Below are 19,679 nucleotides of genomic sequence, written 5' to 3'. Positions count from 1 at the left end.
CGTTCATGAGAGATATTGTTGGTCTGCAGTTTTTGTTTTTTGTCCTGTCTTCGTATTATTTTGATATTTAGGTAATACTGGATTCATAAAATGAGCTTAGAAGTGTTCCATATTTTCTGAAAGAGATTGTGTAATTCTTTTTTTTAAATTTTATTTATTTTATTTATTTATTTTCCCCCCAAAGCCCCAGTAGATAGTTGTATGTCATAGCTGCACATCCTTCTAGTTGCTGTATGTGGGACGCGGCCTCAGCATGGCTGGAGAAGTGGTGCGTCAGTGCACACCCGGGATCTGAACCTGGGCCACCGGCAGCGGAGTGCGCGCACTTAACCGCTAAGCCACAGGGCCGGCCCTGTGTAATTTTCTTTAAACATTTGGTAGAGCTGTCCAGTGGAACCATTTGGTGGGCAGATTTCTTTTTTGGAAGCTTTTAAGTTATGAATTCAATTTCTTTAGTGGTTGTAGGACTATTCAGATTACTTCAGCTTAATTGAGATTTGGTAGTTTGTAATGTTCAAAGAATTGGAATATTTCATCTAAATTGTTGAATATTTGAGCATAAAGTTGTTCATAGTATTCTTTTTTCATTTTTTAAATACTTGCAGGATTTTTTGTGATATACTCTGTTTCATTCTTTATATTGGATTTGTGGATTTGTGTCTTCTCTCTCTCTCTCTTTTTTTTTTTGCTGAGGAAGATTTGCCCTGAGCTAACATCTGTGCCGATCTTCCTCTATTTTGTATATGGGTCACCGCCACAGCATGGGTGATGACTGGTGTAGGTCTGCACCTGGGATCCAAACCTGTGAACCTGGGCCACTAAAGCAGAGCATGCCAAACTGAACCACTATGCCATGGGGCCAGTCCCACTCTCTTTTTTATCTTTGTCAGTCTTGCTAGAGGTTTACCAATTTTTTTAAATGTTTTGAAAAAGCAGCTTTTTGTTTCATTGATTTTCTCTATTGTTTTCCTGTTTCCAATTTCATTGATTTCTGCTCTTATCTTTATTATCTTTATTTTTCTTGTTTGAGCTTATTTTGGTCTTCTTTTTTAGTTTCTTTTTTTCTTTTGCTGAGGATGATTTGCTTTGAGCTAACATCCACTCCCAATCTTCTTCTTTTCCTCTTTTTGTACGTGAGCCACCACCACAGCATGGCCACTGATGGACAAGTGGTGTGAGTCTGTGTCTGGGAACTGAACCTGGCCCGCTGAGGCAGAGCGTGCTGAACTTAACCACTAGGCCACCGGTGCTGGCTTTTCTTTTTCTAGTTTCTTGAAGTAACAACTTAGGCTATTAATTTGAGATCCTTTTTCTCATGTAGGCATTTAGTACTATAAATTTCCCTCTTCTCAGTATTTTAGCTGTTTCATACATATTTTGATATATTGTATTCTCACTTTCCTTTAGTTCTTTGTATTGTTAAATTTTCTTTCTTTGAGACTTCCTCTTTAGCCTATGGATTATTTAGAAGTGCATCATTTAATTTCCATGTGTTTAGAGATTTTATGTTGACTTTCTGTTATCAATTTCTAGTTTGATTCCATTGTGGTAAGAGAACACACTCTGTATGATTTCAATGCTTTTCAATTTGTTGGGTTTTGTTTTGTAACCTAGGATATGGTTTATCTTGGTGAATGTTCCATGGGCTCTTTGAAAAATGTGTATTCTGTGTTGTTGAGTGGAGGGATTATATATTATCAGTTAGATCCTTTTGGTTTATTGTGTTGTTCGGATATTTTATATCACTGCTGATTTTCTGTCTAGTAGTTCTTTCAACTGCTGTTGTGGGATGTTGAAATCCCCAACTATAATTTGTCTATTTCTTTTATCTCTATCAGTTTTTGCTTCCTGTTTTTGAAGCTGTTTTGTTTGATGTGTACACATTTAGGATCATTATTTCCTCCTGGTGGACTGATCCTTTTATCATTATGTAATATCCCTCTTTGTCTCTATAACTCCCTAGTAATTTTCCTTGCTCTGAAGTATATTTTACCAGATACTAATATAATCATTTCTGCTTTTTAAAAAAAGTTAATGTTGCATGGTATATCATTCTTCATCCTTTTATTTTCAACCTACCTATGTTGTCGAGTTTGAGGTGAGTTTCTTGTAAACAGCAAGTAGTTTTATCATATTGTTCTATCACCTCTGCCAATCTATGCATTTTAATTGATGATTTTAGACCATTTAAATTTTAGGCAATTATTAATATTTTAGGGCATAAATCTGCCATTCATTGGTTGTTTTCTGTTTATTTCCTTTGTTTCTCATTTTTATGTTTGTTTTTGCCTACCTTTGGGTTCCTTGAACCTTTCTTAGTATTCTATCTTGATTTATTTATAGTGTTTTTTAGTGTATTTCTTTGTATAGATCTCTTAGTGGTTCCTCTGTGTATTACAATATACATGTGTTTCTTATCACAGTGATATCAACATTTTTTCACTTTTATTGAAGTATATACCTTACTGCTGTTTAGGTCGCTTTACCTTCCTTGCTTTTAAATGTCATTGTCTTGAGTAACAGAGAGTGTTACACTTTTTAAAATAATCAAATATGATTTATAAAATTTATGAGGAGAGAGTCTGTTGTATTTTATCATATTTATGCTCTTTCAATTGTTCTTCCTTCCTGATGGTCCAGGATTCTTTCTTTTATCATTTCTCTTCTGTTTGAGGAATTTCTTTTAGCCATTCTTTAGGATAGGTCTGATATCAACAAATATTTTAGTTTTCCTTCATCTGAGAATTTATTTCCTCTTTATTTCTGAAGGATAATTTCACTGGTTATAGAATCCGTGGTTGACAGTTCTTTTCTTTCAGCGTTTGAAAAGAGTTTGCCACTTTCTTCTGGCCTCCAGGGTTTCATAACAGAAATCTGCTAGCATTCAAATTGGTTTTCCTATACATGTGTCATTTCTCTCTGACTGCTTTTAGGATTTTTTCTTTGTCTTTAGTTTTCATAAGTTTAGTTATGATGTATTTTGGATTGAATTTCTTTGGATTTATTGTATTTGGGGGTTGCTAAGCTTCTTGAATCTGTAGGTTTATGTTCTTTGCCAAATTTGGGAAGTTTTCAGTCATTATTTCTTCAAACATTTTTTCACCTCCACTCTCTTCTCTCCTTCTGAGACTCCAATGCTACAAGTGTTGGATTTTTGCTTTTTGTCCCTCAGATCCCTGAGGCACTGTTCTTCTTTTATTTTTTAGTCTATTTTCTCTTTGTTGTTCAGATTGTGTAAATTCTGTTGATCACTGAGTCTCCCCTCTGTCATCTCCACTGTATTATTGAGCCCGTTCATGAGATTTTCCCCCCAGTTATTGTATTTCTCAGCTCTATTTTTTTTATTTGGTGGTTATTATTATCATTATTTTACAAATTCTATTCTTTGCTGAGACTTTCTTTTTTTTATTTATTTCAAGAGAATTTCTAATTGCTTATTGAAGTACTTTTTTCAAGTCACTTTTTTGGCATTTTTATCTTTTTTATATTCAATTTCTCTTTACTCCTCTCTTTTTAAAAAAAGTTATAGTTTGTTGAAGTATTTTTATGATGGCTGCTTTAAAATCATTGTCAGATAATTTTAACATCTAGTTCACCTTGTTGCTTGTGTCAGTTGATGGTTTTTTTCTCATTCAACTTGTGGTTTTCCTGGTTCTTGGTATGAGAAGTGATTTTTTTTTTTTTTTTTTTACTGTATTCTGGACATTTTGGTTATTGTGTTAGGAGACTCTGGGTCCTATTTAAATCTTTATTTTAGCAGACAGTCTCCTGTTTAGATTTTGCCTGCGTGTCCTGTGCTACTTTTTGGGTCATAGTTCTGGTGGAAGTTTAATTTTAAGAGCTTCTGTGGTGCTATTTTCATCTATTTAAGGTCTAGTACTGCCTGAAGCTGCAAGGAGCTTCTCCAGTCCAGACTTCCTGGTGCCTCTAGCTGAGAGAAGGGAATCTATGGCTCATGGGGATGACAGGCACCTTCTAGGCCAGAAACATGTTGTTGCCCCTGTTGGTGGCACCAGAGGAAGGGGTTCTCTAGTCTTTGGGGACCAAGAGGCTTCCTGAGCTGGGCCACCTAATGTGTTGGGATTCCACCTTGCTGGTGCTTTCTGGTGACTCTCACCAGAGAGTAGTGTCAGGCCCAGCAGAGAAGGAGAGTGCCTTCTCTGGCCTTTTATTGTCAATGGGGTTTCTGAACAATCTCCTTGGCTAGTATGACTAGGCTCACCTGTATTGTTGTTGGGACTCCTACTTGATCTGGGGGAAAAAATGGGCCTATGTGAGTCATCTTTTGTTGATGTGTTGGATGTCAGGAAATGCCAGTCTCAGTTGCCTTCTTCTGTTGAGTTGCAGGTCTTGAGAAATCCTAGTACTATATTCCTCCAGTCCTGGATTCCGTAGTCAGTCTGGCTTCCTCTTTCCACATCTTAGGGTTCTCTTTTGATTGCCTCTTGCATTATTTCCAGGGTTTATATTTGTACCTAATGGGAAAAAGCAAAGAGAAATGAGTCTATGTCATCTTGTCTAGTATGTACCATATACTTTAATTCTAGAAACTGCCCTATGACGTAGGAACAATTGCCTCCCTGCTGCTGCCTACCAAATAAGATGTTTTTCCTCAGTAATTGGTGTTATGGCTGTCAACATGTTTTGAGAATCCTAAAAGAGGATTTTATTATTATATTAATTCATAGTCCAGTAAAAACTAAAATCATATGTTTGGGAAGACTGTATTTCATGTTGTTTCCAGTGATTATTTCTTTTTCTTATTTTTCTCAAGAGTCTAATAAGGCAATTCTAAGATTTTCTCCAAGTTGAAGACAAACCTCATAGTTTCTGGAACGAATATACCTATTTAAGACATTTGCTTATATTCCATCATTTGAGTTCTCTTAAAAGCTATATGAATTCTGTGTCTCATACTTTGGGATATAATATTAATATGAAGACTTGCATCATTTAGATATACTCTTGTTTCATTATGTACATATGTCTTTTTCCTTAATCATTACAGACTATTCTTCCTTCTGGTAGTGTTTCATAGGAGTTTCAATAGTATTGTTCACTTCACTGGTGAAAATGGAAGAAAAATGAGAGTTGAATAGGTCTGTAGTCTTTGTTATTTGTTAATGTTGTGCCATTTTCTCCAAAAAGGAGCCTACCCATCCTTAGACCTCCATTAATTTTGAACATAAGTTTTGTTCTTTATTATATTCTCTGTTACTTTTCTTTGATGTTTACTCCAAAGTTTCTTCTTTCTGGGTCCCACAAGTCTTATGAGTTTTCCTAAATAGAGAAAATTTGTCATTGTCATTATATAAGAAATATGGTTAAATTTTTTCTCAAGTGTCAAAGTAATGCTATTGTATATAGACAATACTTTGTATTATGTGCCCATCACATACAATGATAAAAATGATCTATTATTATCCCATCAGAATAGAGATGCTTTGAATAGCTTTTTTTATCTGTGTGTTTGTCTTCAAGGATTTTGTTTTTATCCATTTGTATGATTTCATCCTTTTTTTCCTTTGTAATCAAGGATATGTTTTTGATGTAGCTGTCAGGTATAGGGGTATGATTAGAATAGGTCACTAGTCATATGAGATTTGAACCTAGACATTAGCTTCAAAGCAGTGTCTGGATTGAGATGGCTGGTTACTGAATCATAGTATGCAGAATTTTTGTTGACTGGGTGGGCTTTACAGTAGGGTTAGGAAGTTTCTTTTTGCCATCATAGAAGTTTATTTCAGTTTCTGAGTAGTATGCTCAGTATTTTGTTCCACCTGTTCACTTTTAGGAATACATGATCATGAAAGTTATATTCATTACCTGTGACTAATGTACTCAGATGAAACCTATTTTATTGATCACTTGTATTTTTAGAGAAACCCTATGGCCCAAGAAGATTTTCTTCTCTTTATTTTCCATGTAAACAAACACACCTCTCCTATTTTTAATATTCTTCTCTATCTCCTTCCATTTCTATGGACAATAACTGTCTTGTCTAATGTGAGGAATTATCTTACCCTCAGACCAGAGAAGGCAGCAGATGCCATAGTTAACTATATGGCTTTGTAATCAGAATGCAGCCTAACTTCACAACTGGGTAGCTTAGCTTTGTGACCTTGGGCAAGTTAGTCAAGGTCTTGAAAACCTCAGAACAAATTGAAAAGATGATGGTTTATTTTTTAGATTGACAACAGTTAAATTGATCTAATTATAGCTGAGTTTTATCTGATTTGGGGCCCATCCCATAGGCCTCACCCAGAGGTGTTCTTCCCTTTTCCTTCCTTCCTTCCTTCCTTCCTTCCTTCCTCCCTTCCTTCCTTCCTTCCTTCCTTCCTCCCTTCCTCCCTCCCTTCCTCCCTTCCTTCCTCCTTCTTTTCTTAATTGATATATAATTCACATACCATAAAATTCACCCTTTTAGAGTGTACAATTAATGATTTTTAGCATATTCGCAAGGTTGTGCAACCATCACCGTTATTTAATTCTGGAACATTTTTGTCACCCCAGAAAGAAATCCTGTACCTTAACTCCTTGTTTCCCCCTCCCCCCAGTCCCGGGCAACTAATCTACTTTCTGTCTGTATGGATTTGCCTCCTCTGGATATTTCATATAATGGAATCATAAAATATATGGCCTTTTGTCTCTGGCTTCTTTCATTTAGCATAATGCTTTCAAGGTTCTTCCATGTTATAGCATGTATCATACTTCATTCCTTTTTGGAGCTTAATAATATTCCACTGTATGGAATGGATATACCATATGTTATTTATCCATTCATCAATTGATGGATATTTGCGTGGTTTCCACTTTTTTGGCTTTTTGCTGCTGTGAACATTCATGTATAGGTTTTTGTGTGAATATATGTTTTAAGTCTCTCAATTATGTACCTGGTAGAATTACTGGGTCATATGGTAACTCTATGTTTAACTTTTTAATGAACTAGCAAACTGTTTTCCAGAGAGGCTGCACTATTTTACACTCCCAGCCGTGTATAAGGGTTCTGATTTTTCTCTGCATCCTCGCCAACATGTATAATTTTTTTAAATTATAGCCATCTTTGTGAGGGAAGTGGTATCTCACTGTGGTTTTGATTTGCATTTACCTAATGACTTCAAGCTCATTTCTCACCTTTTCCAAACATATTGCACTATTAACTCAGTATAAGTTCATATACCTTTGTTTTTTTTTTAACCTGTTTTGTCTCCTATACCTAGAATGCCCTTATCTATACCTCTTTTGCCAACTTTTCATCCTTGAAGGCTCATGGCTAAACCAATACTTTATCCATGAAATAAGTCCTGATTCCTCTATATAAAAATGACCTTGCAATCATTTAAACCTTCATAACCCTTTATGCTTCCTTTACTACAAGTATTTTACCACTTATTATGATCTTATAGTGGTCTTAGACCTCTAATTTATTAAAAATAAAGGGAAGTCGGGCCGGCCCTGTGGCTTGGTGGTTAAGTGCGCGCGCTGCGATGCTGGTGGCCCGGGTTCGGATCCCGGGTGCGCATCGAGGCACCACTTCTCCGTTCATCCTGAGGCCGAGTCCCACATACAGCAACTAGAAGGATGTGCAGCTACGACACACAACTATCCACTGGGGCTTTGGGGGGAAAAATAAAATAAATAAAATCTTTAAAAAAATAAAATAAAATAAAGGGAAGTCTTTGCAATTTTTATTTTCTCTAAAGTGACACTGTGTATCTTGTATATCACAGACAATCAGATATTAGTGGATTGAGCTGATTACCTGCAACCCTCTGCTTCCTTTTCCATTCCACAGCAGTTTGGGCTCATAATGCTTCCTGTCTGTCCTAATTTGATAACATCCTAACCAATTTGCCTGACTCCATCTATTTCCAGTCTAAATCAGTCTACCTATTGTGTGATAATAATTTTACAAGCCAGGGCAAATCATGCCCTTTTGGTCCCCCAGACACACTATTGCCTTCTAAATAAGGTCCAGTCTACCGAATTTGGCACCCTCCTCTATTCAACTTACCTACTCAGAAGGTAAACTCTATGCGTTTGTGTTGATTTCTTGAACAAGCTCTGTGGTATCACGGAACATATAGGAATGTTAGTAAGTCATATGGGGGTAGCTGCACACAACTACTCAGGATGGGGTGATTAGCCTGGGGTCTCTGGCCGCTCCAGTCTTCACTCAGCTGTCCCAAGAGTCGATGAGAATTTTTTAAATCTCGGCTATAACTCATTGATGACACAGCTCAGAGGAGCCTTTGTACCATGTTTTTGTGAACCTTGGCTTTTGCTCATGTTGTCGCCTTTCCTGGGAAAGTTTACCCTTCACCAACTCCCTGGAGCTCTCCATCCCGTACCCCCAATAAGACTTCTCTTGTCAGACTGTATACCTGTTTTTCAAGGCCTGACTCTGAGGTTGCCTCAAACTTTTTCCGACTTTTTCTTCTAAAATTATTTTCTTTTTTCCCCCATAGCATTTTGTTTATACATTTTCTATAAAACTACAAATGATTTCTCTGGTATTAGTCAGTTCTTGTTACCTTTCCTCCCTTCAACCTCATAAAGTTGCAAATTCTTTGGTTTGCATTCCACCCACTGTGTAGTCCACTCACATTTTAATCTTCCTTAGCAGACAAGATAGTAGCCTGCACATTCACATGGAATAGACATTTTCCTGAGTTGAATTGTTGGGTATCTCTTAAAAGTAGTATTTTATGTTACATCTAGAATAATTAGATTGACAGTATCTCTAGTCATTTCTTTTTAAAAAGAAATCAGTCTGATTTTCTTACATCATTTTTCCAAAATCGTTAGGTCAGTGGTTCTCAAGCTTTAGTATACATAGAATAACCTGGAGGGCTTGTTAAAACACAGATGGCTGGGCTCCAATCCCAGAGTTTCTGGTTTAATAGGTGAGGGTAGTATCCAAAATTAGCATTTCTAACAAGCGTGCATGTGATGTTGATGCTACTGATCAAAGGGTTACATTTTGAAAAAATGCTGCGTTAGGCTACTGATATACTTATTTTGCTTCAGAAGGTCTTGTAAAAATATCATTTTAGAAGGATAAATATTTAGAAAATATTATTTTCTGTGTCTAAGTAGATTTGTTGGGGGATACATTAAAACCAGAGGTTGGGCTTCCTGTCCTCAACCATTCTTTTTTAGGCTTGCACACAGGAAGTAATGATGTTCCTGTGGGATTTACTCTTTTGCAAATACACTTGTACTCTCAAGATACAGATGCACCATGAGGTGCCAGAGAAGGCGCTTCTTGTGGCCCAGGGATCAAGAAACATCCCTGGAGCCTCTGTATTTTGCTCATCATCCACTAGAAACCAGAAGTCATCAAGTCGACATTATATTTGTGCCCAAGTCCTAGAGGTGAGGGAGGAGAAGGGCCGGGTTCATTTCCTGACTTTGCTGCCATCTTGAAAATGGGTGATTACAGCAAATGTGTGGCAGAGAGGAGAGTACATCTATGAGAGAGAGAGAGACCTGATCCTGGTGCCACATGTTATACCCTGTGAAGGATATTTTCCCCATAAAGAACAGTCCATTATTAATGGCAGTGTCATTTGAATTGTGCTGCAAGTTTACTAGGACTTGGTAGACGACACCATGAAGATGGCCATCATTTATAACACTGCTTCTGGGATAATGCATTCTGAGTTCCAAATAGCCAATTTGCAAATCAACTCAGGGAACACAACCTATCTGCTAATTGGGCCTTGCTTGTCTTGCAGTTTCTAGAGTGTATTTGTTCTACTCATTTCCTAAAACAGTCCATTTGTATACAGTAGGGCAATAAAATGAGCAGGTGTTTAGTCTGTATAGAGGGATTGACAATTTCCTACAGTTTATTCACATAGAGTGGAGACTATGATATAAAAACCTTCTTGTGGTAGTTGCAAATTTTTGTTCTGGATCAAAGGAAAGCTAAAGGCAATGTGTGTGTTAGCCAAAACTCCAATGTGGCAAATATCCTAAAGCCACTGTGTAAGTAGTGGCCTCTCTGGGATGTGCGTGGCTGGGAGGCAGGCGGAGGAAGCCCCTTAGGAAGGAAGGACCAGGACTAAAGGATTACACTGGCTGTGAAACATAACAGTGGTCCAAAATCGTGGCCACGAGGGTTATGAGTGTTTATTTAACCAAGTTTTGTGTTAAGATTACTGCACAGTGCCAACAATAATAGCTAGGTGAGCGGTTTTAAGCAAGGAATGTGGTAACCTATTGTCACCGGATGGGTTCCCCATGAAGCCAGCTCTGAGCTAGAGCTCAGTGTGCAGATGTTTATGAGGGAGGGCTGTTAGGATCTGTATCTATAGGGAAAAGGTAAGGAAGCAGGAGAGGGCGGAGGGAAAAGTTGGGCCATGGTGCAGTCACCACAGAGCCCCCCTTGGCCAGCCCTGCTCTGAGGCTGGGATGACTGTTCAGAATTTCCCTAGCTTGGGCTGATGGGACCAACCTTTATCCCCCTGCATCTACCAGTCTTTGGATATGGGCTGTCCCTCCAGGATGAGAGTATGACTTTGGCGAGGAAAATCCTACAGAGGGCTGACAGTATCTGACATCAGCAGGGGAAGTGCATCCTTCGGTCCTGAAGGGAGGTCGGAGTAGCAAAGCAGAGCATCCATGAAGCCTGCTCTGGAGGAAGGAAAATGTGTGGGGAGTTGGTAGAACATGGAATAAACTCTCTCTGTGGGAAGAGGAGCAGAGGTCCATGGTCACAGTTGAGCAGGCTATCACAGGGCTCTTGGCACAGTGGAAGGAACTGGAGTAATATACAGCCCTAATTTACTGGGCTTCATCTATGTGTCCATCAACTCATATATAATATTGCTAATCCTTACAATAGCCCTAAAAGTAGCTATTATTAACTCCACTTTATAGAAGCTCAGAAGGAAAAGTAGCTTGCCCACAGCCAGATGGACGATAAATGCCTGAAGCAGAATTCAGCAGAGAGTCTCTTTCTGAAGTTCCTGCTCTTTTGATTCTGTTCCCTGAACACACTCAGGAAATTAAGTCACAAAGACTTTACAAGCCAGGGCAAATCCTGGAGTGCCCTCAGACTGGATGAGCACAGGCTGCAGGGGCCCCCTCCAGTGCCAGGCTTATGGCAGTAAGGGGTCCTAGCCACGAGCCGCGGAGGCCTTAGCCTGCAGATGAGCAGAGCTGGGGAGGACTGAAGTCAGATCTGAGACGCAAAACTCCATGCTTCCACCTCAGAATGAGGTAGCCCGCTGACTGAATGCATTGATTCATTGTGGGTGAAGCAGGCTGCGGATTAAACTCACACTACACTGAGCTGTGCAAAGGAGTAAGAGCTTTATTTTCCGTAGATTTGATCTTCTTTAAAGCCCTCTTCTCTCTAGTTAGTGAGGGGGGTGGAAATAACACCTAAATTTAGTCATTCTAACCCAGTAATTTATACAGGCTCTCAAGGTAACTCCAAGTCTTTTAGATCAAGTCCTAATCTTTCAGATTTTTACCTCCCCCTCATGTTTTCTTTCCAGAACAATATTGGAGTGTATGGAGGTGCATGTGACTTGGACTGATGGTGCCAGGGAAGAATGGCGGGGGCCCCTGGAGCTGGGAGCAGGTCCCGGTACTGCCTCTTCTCCTCTGGCAGCAATTTCCCTTACCTGCTGCTAAGGTCGGCTCAGGTCACATTGAAGTCTCTTCGCTGTGGCTCAGTCATGTCCCCGAGGACTTCCCTGAAGACGCAGCCTCCCCTTGCCTCTGACAGCCCTATAGGCCTCCCTGAAATCTGCTTGCAACTGATTTGATTTCCAGCTCTGGTCTTTCCTGCTGCTTCCAATCTCTGGGCCGTTTGACCTCTCCTGCCAGACCAGCATTAGCAGCTCCCTTCTGTCTGCGTCCCACCCCTGTGCATGTGGAATCCTCTGCCTACCGTCCATGCTTCTCAGGACTGAGGAAGCCTCCAGACAGTTGGGTGTAGGCCTTCTATCTCTGACCAACAACGACACACCACCTCTTTCCCCTGGAATGGCCACCCCCATGCTGATCTGAGGACAGCTGGTTAAATCACTAACTCAGGCAGAAATGGGGTCAAAGCACGCTGACTTTGGGCTTGACCATCATTCTCTTTACCATGCCTCCTGCACTGGCCAAAAGAGCGTGCAGGGCAAACATTTGCTCTGTGCCTTTCTTCCTCTCACAAACTCCCCCGTGCTGCAGTGCAGGCTCTCATGTTCCTCCTTCCAACCCATGGGAACTTCCTCCTTTCATCTTCCTCTTTTTTCCAAAGCAATCATGATGGGATTGCTATTGGGGGACAGGGAGAAGATTGAAAGCACATTGGTTTAGTATTGCCAAATATTCTTTCTCTATCGGCTACAGCACATGCAATGAGTCATATTTACACTTTTTCTCACGCCCAATTTTCTCTATGCAATACATTCTTACTGATATTTGCGTTAATTTCTACTGACTTATAATGCCTCCGAATTAAATGTTTTGCCAAAGTGGGGGAAAAAGCCTTTCTAAAACTTTTCAGATAGTTAAATTGCTGAATTCAATAATTTAAAGAATCCTTTGGTTGCTTGATTGTATAGTCAAAGTAATGAAAAAAAACGATAGTTAACTTTCTCAGAAACTGAAATATTCATACACTATGCCATTTCTAATATAATTGTAATGGGTACTTTTAAGCCCACAGTATATGATCAGAAGTCTAGGAGGTCAAAAGAGCAATTTTAAATCATTAATATTAATGACTTTTTTTTTTGTCATTCAATTTCCTTTAAAATCTCATCAGTATGTAGTTTACTTTCATTCCCTACTGACAGACCATTTCTAACCATTGACAGCTTAACAGTGTTTTAACCAGTCTTATGTTCTGAAGTGCTGTGTAGTTGACAGTCTTGCTACTCAGAGTGTGGTCCATGGACCAGCAGACTTGGCATCACTGGATCTTGTTGGAAATGCAGCATCTCAGGCCCACCCCAGACCACTGAATCCAAATCTGAAGCTTAACAAGGTCCCAGGTAATTTGTCTGTACATTGAAAGCTGAGAAGCACCGGTCAGCAACACTGGCGAAAACCCTCTAAAGAGACATCGTAATTCACTCAGTGTGTTCTTATAAACCATTTACAGCAAGTAATAAAACAGAGTGGAATCAAACCATCCCCTTCACTCTGGTTCTTATAATATTATTTTTCAAATCTGTGCCCACTTCCTTCCCCTGATTAAAATAGAGACAGCTGTTCGTTGGGTGCAGCTGGGTTATGCCTGGTCTGGGTTCAGTTGGGTTTCTGCATCAGTCAAGCCAGCTGAGAGCAGCTGTGGCCCGGTCTCAAGTCAGCGGTTTGTCAGACCACCTGTTACAACAAACGACATTAGGACACTCCCAGGCAGTCTTGTCTCCAGTTCCTTCCTTCCCATCCCGCAATAACAGCCCACAGTAATTGAGAGCAACATAAATTACTTGTCAAACGTAAATCTCTATGAAGAAAAGCGGCTGGGTTGTATGGAGGGACCTAATTTTACTGAGTAGGTCCCTTCCTCCCCATCACTTAAAACCACAGGAGAGAGGGGAGTGGGATGACGGGTTATCAAATCCCCTGCAATCCCACCGCGAGAGGCTGGAAAGCCAAAGCGGAAGGAAGATCCTGCCAACAAAGATCCTGCTGATGGGGGCCGAGCCCAGACTGTCAGGATGATGGAGGATCAGAGTACCCTTCTTCCCTCTTCCCTGCAGTTTTCGCCTGTCTCATCCTCCTGTTAGCTTTCTCCTCAAGATTGCTCTACTTTTTAGCATTCCAGGAATACCTCTAATCACATGCTTCTTCCTGTGGACGCCCACCCGTTCCTGCTCAAGGGGCTTTTGTGACTTGGTTAACTCAGTAGCCAGACTGATTCAGAGTCACCAGAGTCAGGCCTGGAGCTCAGTTCTTCCATGATAGGGGACCAGAACCCGTAAACAGGTGCACTTACTAGCAGGAGCAGAGGTTTAGAGAGGAGAAAGGGCAGCGTGGGCACAGAATCCAATGTGCCTGGTGATAGGTGTAAGCTTTTGGCCTTTATTAGGAAAGTCTAGTGATCATTATAAATAAAGATGGTAACCATGGATGCATTTGAACGCCCACGTCACGTTCATTTCCTTATCACAGAGCTTTGAGGCAGGTGTCATTATCATGACCATCAGCACTGCAGTAGGAAGCTAAGGCTCTGAGAGATTGCACACACAGTTAGTAACCTATGGTATCAGGATTCATAGCCAGGTTTGACTCCTGGCTGCAACGGCCTGCTTCCCTTATGGGTGTCTGGGCAGATGGGCACAGTATGAACACAGACTTGTCTGGCAACAAGACAATGCTCGGATATGCAGCCAGCTAGCCATATGGTGGGCATTAGGAAAGTCTGGTTGGAAGTCATAGAACATCTGCTGTGGGCCTAGGGTTCATGGGCAGGATCTGAATGCTGACAGTGTGGGCAAAAACCAAGCAGGGCCCAGGCTTAGGAGCATGAGGGCTCCTGGCAGTTATCAGTTGCAGGCCCTCTATCTGAGTAGAAGTAATCATCTGGGATAGAACATGGGGGCCGAGTCCCAACAGCCAGTTACTAAGAAGAACTAGGGACAAGGATAAAGTAGGAACAACAGAGAAATGGTAAAAACGTATTTCATTTTCACTTGAGATGTGGACCTGTGAATTATGGAATTCCCCATAATGAGTACAGAACTGGTCCCAGACCAGGGTGCAATGGAATGTGAGGGTGGAGATTGAGACAAAGAGAGAACATTTTCTGGGGCTTCCTTTTGTGGTATTAGGAATTTAAGTGGAAATTACAAAGAGTCAGACTCTCAAGTATAAAAAGGATCCTATAAATTGGGACTCTAAGGTGGAACAGAATGCTGTATGAAGGCATTATGCTTCCTATCTCTAGGACTTTTTTTTATTCAATTTTTTTCCAGCTTTATTGAGATGTAATTGACATATTTAAGGTGTACAACATAATGATTTGATTTATGTATATATTGTGAAATGATTACCACAATAAGTTTAGTTAACACATCCATCACCTCACATAGTTATAATTTTTTTCTTGTGATGAGAACTTTTTCCCCTAGTTTTATTGAGATATAATTGGCGTACAGCACTGTATAAGTTTGAGGTGTACAGCATAATGATTTGACATATATATTGTGAAATGAAAACATTTCCCTGTAAACAGGGCATTTAGTGACTTCTGCTGCACTTCTTCACTCTTACTGTGGCCTGGAGCCCAATCTATTGTGTCCCCTGTCCAGCTCTCTGACCTCCCCTGTATCGTTTCTCTTTCACTCACTGTGCTCTGTCAGTGTTGCTCAAAGGAGGTGCTGGTATTTTGGGTGGGAAAATTCTTTCAGGAGTAGGACTATTTTGAATAGCATCCTTGGTATTGGAATGGATGCTTGGAATTTCATCCTTAGAATGAAATAGCAGCAACACCCCCAAGCTGTCACGTGACAATCAAAAGTGCCCCCACATATTTCTAACACTCCAGTGGAGACGTGTTCCGTGGCTTTCTGACATCCCTTCATTTTAACATGCCTGGCTCCTTCCCATCTCAGGGCTGTCACATTTGCCTTGGGTCTTCTTCCCATGACGTTTCATATGGCTGCTCATTTTTCAGTCTCCATATCACTTTCTCCAAGAGCATCTCACAACCCCCATTCTGAACATTTATCATGATCTGAAATTACTTCCTTTTCTTTGCTTCTTTCTCTTTCTCTTTTCCCCACCCCTCACTAGGATGAAATCTTCATTAGAAGGGGAACTTGTATTTGACATTCACCACCGTATGTTGGCACTCAGAGGAGAGCCTGGTGCATAGAAGGTCCTCAAGTACTTTTTGAATTTTATGAATTAAAAAAATTTAATTTTGAGTATTATGAATGAAGGGGCAGGATCACTTTCCAAGATCCTGTCTAAGAGATTTCTGCATTGCATAGAAAACTGGGTTCCCTATCAACTGTAAGATTCTGTTGCCTTCTTTTCTATAGCTTCAGGAGTGTTTGATGGAGAAGAAATTCTCCTTGATGAGCCTCTAATGTCCTGTTTGCATTTATTTACCTGAAGATAAATGTGACTGTACAGTTAACAGCGTAAATAAGTCCCCCTCTTGAAAAAGACATTTTAATGGTAAAAGTGATCTTTCCCTCATCAAGATGAAACCACAGGACATAGATTCATGAAAATGACATCCAAAGATTTAACATACCCTAGTCTATTTAAAAAAACCCAAAAACTCAAAAAGTCATTTGTCCATTTTTGTTGCATATCTCCCGTATTCCTGGCATTGTTATGGGCACTGGGGGAACGGTAATTTTGAAGGATCATTTCATCCAGCTGCCAGTGAAATGGCCCCAGAGGAGGTATGTTTGGTTCAAAAGCACCTCAGTCCTCTTACAACCCAGGCTTGGCGGGAACTGGAGTCTGGTTGGTTCACTAACACCATTGTTCCCAGGCCCCACACAGCCTGTTTCCAATCCAGGCCCCAGGGGTTCTTTGAGGGTAGAGAGCTCCCGTCTTCTGAGAGGAGCATGGCTGAGGTGGCTTTACATTTGGCCTTTGAGTGTTTTCAGTTCATATACACATCTTCCTGGGTCAAACTAGACGTGGTTTCAGAAATCTCACACTTCACAGACCTAAAACTGTGCTAGCCCTTCCTGATACTTTTAGATCCATTCCTGTGCTCCCCTGCTCTCTTCTGTACCAAGGGACTTGAACCTTGCAAATGACATTTCCCAGATCTCTTGCCAACTAGCTTCAGTTAGGTAGGCCAGTGTGCAGAGAGAGCAGACGGGAGAGCAGGAACGCAGCAGCTGGAGTGTCTTCCCTCTCTCCTTGCCCCAGCGTCCAGCGCTGGCTGTGTCTCCTTCATGGTTCTAGCTCTTGCCGAGGGACCTCTACCCTGAGCTCCATGAACACCACCTGTGACCGTAAACTCTATGTGTCAGCTGGGGTATGCTACGGTGCCCAGTTGTTAGGTCAAACACTGCATGTTGCTGTGAAGCTATGTGTGGATGTGATGAACATTTACCATCAGTTGACTTTAAGTAAAGCAGATTACTCTCTATAATGTGAGTGGGCCTCATCCAATCAGTTGAAGGCATCAAGAGCCAAGACTGAGGTTTTCCAAAGAAGAAGCAGTTCTGCCTCCAGCCTGCAACATCAAACCTTGCCTGAATTTCCAGGCTGCTAGCCAGCCCTACAAATTCCCAACTTGCCAGCCTCTATAATCACATGAGCCAGTTCCTTAAAATCTCTCTCTCTCTCTTTCCCTCTCTTTTTCCTGTTGGTTCTGTTTCTCTGGGGAACACTGACTAATACACCACTTCTTCCCATTGTCTTTCCAGCCTTACAGGTGATGATGGCTTCCTATAGTTGTTATCTCTAGAATTGCCTCTCTATCCCCTGAAAGCTCTTTAGTGCTTCCAGCTGCTTTGTGAACGAGTTCTTGGCACTCAGTTTCCTCTATCAAACTACAATATGAGTGTTGTCTTCCTAAATGAAGCCAACTTCATCCCAAGGCATTCCCTAAATCATTCAAAACCTAAACTACCCTTCTCTCAGGACAGGTAGGCCTGTTCCTTTAGCACTTAAGTAAAAAGGGATACCACTCAAGAAATCCTTAGAAAAAGGGGGAGACTATCTTACTGTGCCATTCTCTATTCCTGTCTAGACAATAAATAACACTTGTGGAAGAAAAGACAATTACTGAGTGGAGCAGCTCTGTGGTTGAGCAAGCCACTGGAGGAGGGAGCGACTTTGGGTATGGATGTCAATGAGGAGTGAAGCCGTGACTAAGCGTGAGAGAGGAGGAGAGTAGAACTGGGTAGGTGGGATTCTGTGTGAGGGAGTGGGACTGGGTTTGTGAGTGTGAGTGAGCTTGTGTATAAGTAGGACTTGGCAGTGTGTGTGTGTGTTGCACGTGTGGAACTGAGCAGTATGCATGTGTTGCGTGTGTGCCCGCGTGGGCCTGCAAATGAGTGTGGGAGAGTGCATGTGTGAATGGGGTTGGATATTACTGTATATGAGTGCATGGGACTGGGTGTGAGTGTATGAGTATTCTAGTGCCATGGACTGAATGTTTGTGCACCCCCCGCCACCTCTACAATTCATATGTTGAAACCTAACCCTCAATGTGATGGTATTAAAAGGTGGGGCCTTTAGGAGGTACTTAATCCCTCATGAATGGGATGAGTGCCCTTATAAAAGAGCCTCCAGAGAGCTCCCTCGCCCCTTCCACCATGTGAGGACACGGCAGAAGACACCTTTTATGAACCAGGAAGAGGGCTTTCACCAGACACCAAATCTGCTGGCATCTAGATCTTGGACTTCTAGCCTCCAGAACTGTGAGAGGTAAATGTTCATTGTTATCAAATCACTCAGTTTATGATATTTTGTTATAGGAGCTTGGACAGCCTAAGACAACTTGCATGTGGGATGGGGAAAGTCTGTGTGAGCGCTGCAGTTGAGCGTGTGTCAGTGAATGCAGAGGAGAGTGCCTCTGTTAGTGAGGTTGGGTGACTGTGACAGCAAATGACAGAGAGGGAGTAGGGTAGAGTGGGATTCTTTGAGAGTTAGTGAGACAGAGTGTGACCAGGTGTGAAGGGGACCAAGTGTGACTAGATGTGCACCTGGAATCTTGTGTGACTGGCTATGACTGGGTGTGTGACTATGAAGAGTGTGAATGGCACTGGGTATAGATGTGGCTCTGTGCCTGAGTGTGAGGGATTGTGAGTTTATGAGGGAGCGGGACTGAATGTGAGTGAGTGACTGTGAGTGAGCTGACTAGAGTGAGCGTGTATGGGTGAGGCTGAGTGAGATTGAGCAGGACCAAATGGAAGGCAATAGGTTGACTGGTCGTGAATGTGAACGAGTGTGAGAAGGATTCTGTGGGAATGAGTAGCAATATGAGTGAATGGGACTGTTGTGAATGATTGTGTGAATTAGTGTGTGTGGGGCTGAGTGATTGTAAATGGCAGGGACTGGATATGAGTGACTGTGTGAAAGCGAGGGCCTGGGTGTGCCTGGTGGTGAGGTTGAGTGAGCATGTGCCCCTGGCTGTGTGAATGGGACTGAGTGTATCTGCCCACACGCTGGTACCACTGGGAGGTAGACAAGACAGTGGGCTGAAATCACATGGGCGTTTAGGGATTAGGGGACGCAACGAAGTTAGAATCCAAAGCAAGGAAGCCGCTAACTTGGCAGGAGCCAAAAGAAAATAATTATTATAGAATAAGTCAAGGGAAGGAATAATAAAAAAAAATCACGAGAGCAGGAGGGCAGGATGGGAGAATAAGGTCAGCCTATACCCAGCAGCATAAGCACTTGGACTCCATCAGGATAGAAACCAACCAGACACCTGGGTAGTGGACATGATGTGCCAGCCACAGGCTTAGATGCTTAGAGAAATTTTAGATGCTTCTTGATAGAGCAGGGACTAATCCAGGGCGTGGATCCCTCAGTGCTCATTGATGAGTCCAGGAAGATGACTGAAGGCCCATGATGGGGGAGGTGAAGTCCTGACAAAAGAACTCAATTGTTTAGTTAATTGAGCTTTTTATTCTCTCTTTCTCACCTCCAGTATCCATAAAAACTTCAGAAATTTCATTCAACTCAGAGAAGTCTGATGAGGCAGGCTGGTCTTGGCAGTCTCGCTTTCCTTCCAT

Source organism: Ceratotherium simum, chromosome 15 (assembly GCF_057802395.1).
Source record: "Ceratotherium simum simum isolate JZ-2026a chromosome 15, ASM5780239v1, whole genome shotgun sequence".
Classification (NCBI taxonomy): Eukaryota; Metazoa; Chordata; class Mammalia; order Perissodactyla; family Rhinocerotidae; genus Ceratotherium; species Ceratotherium simum.
This window is presented reverse-complemented; position numbering follows the sequence as displayed.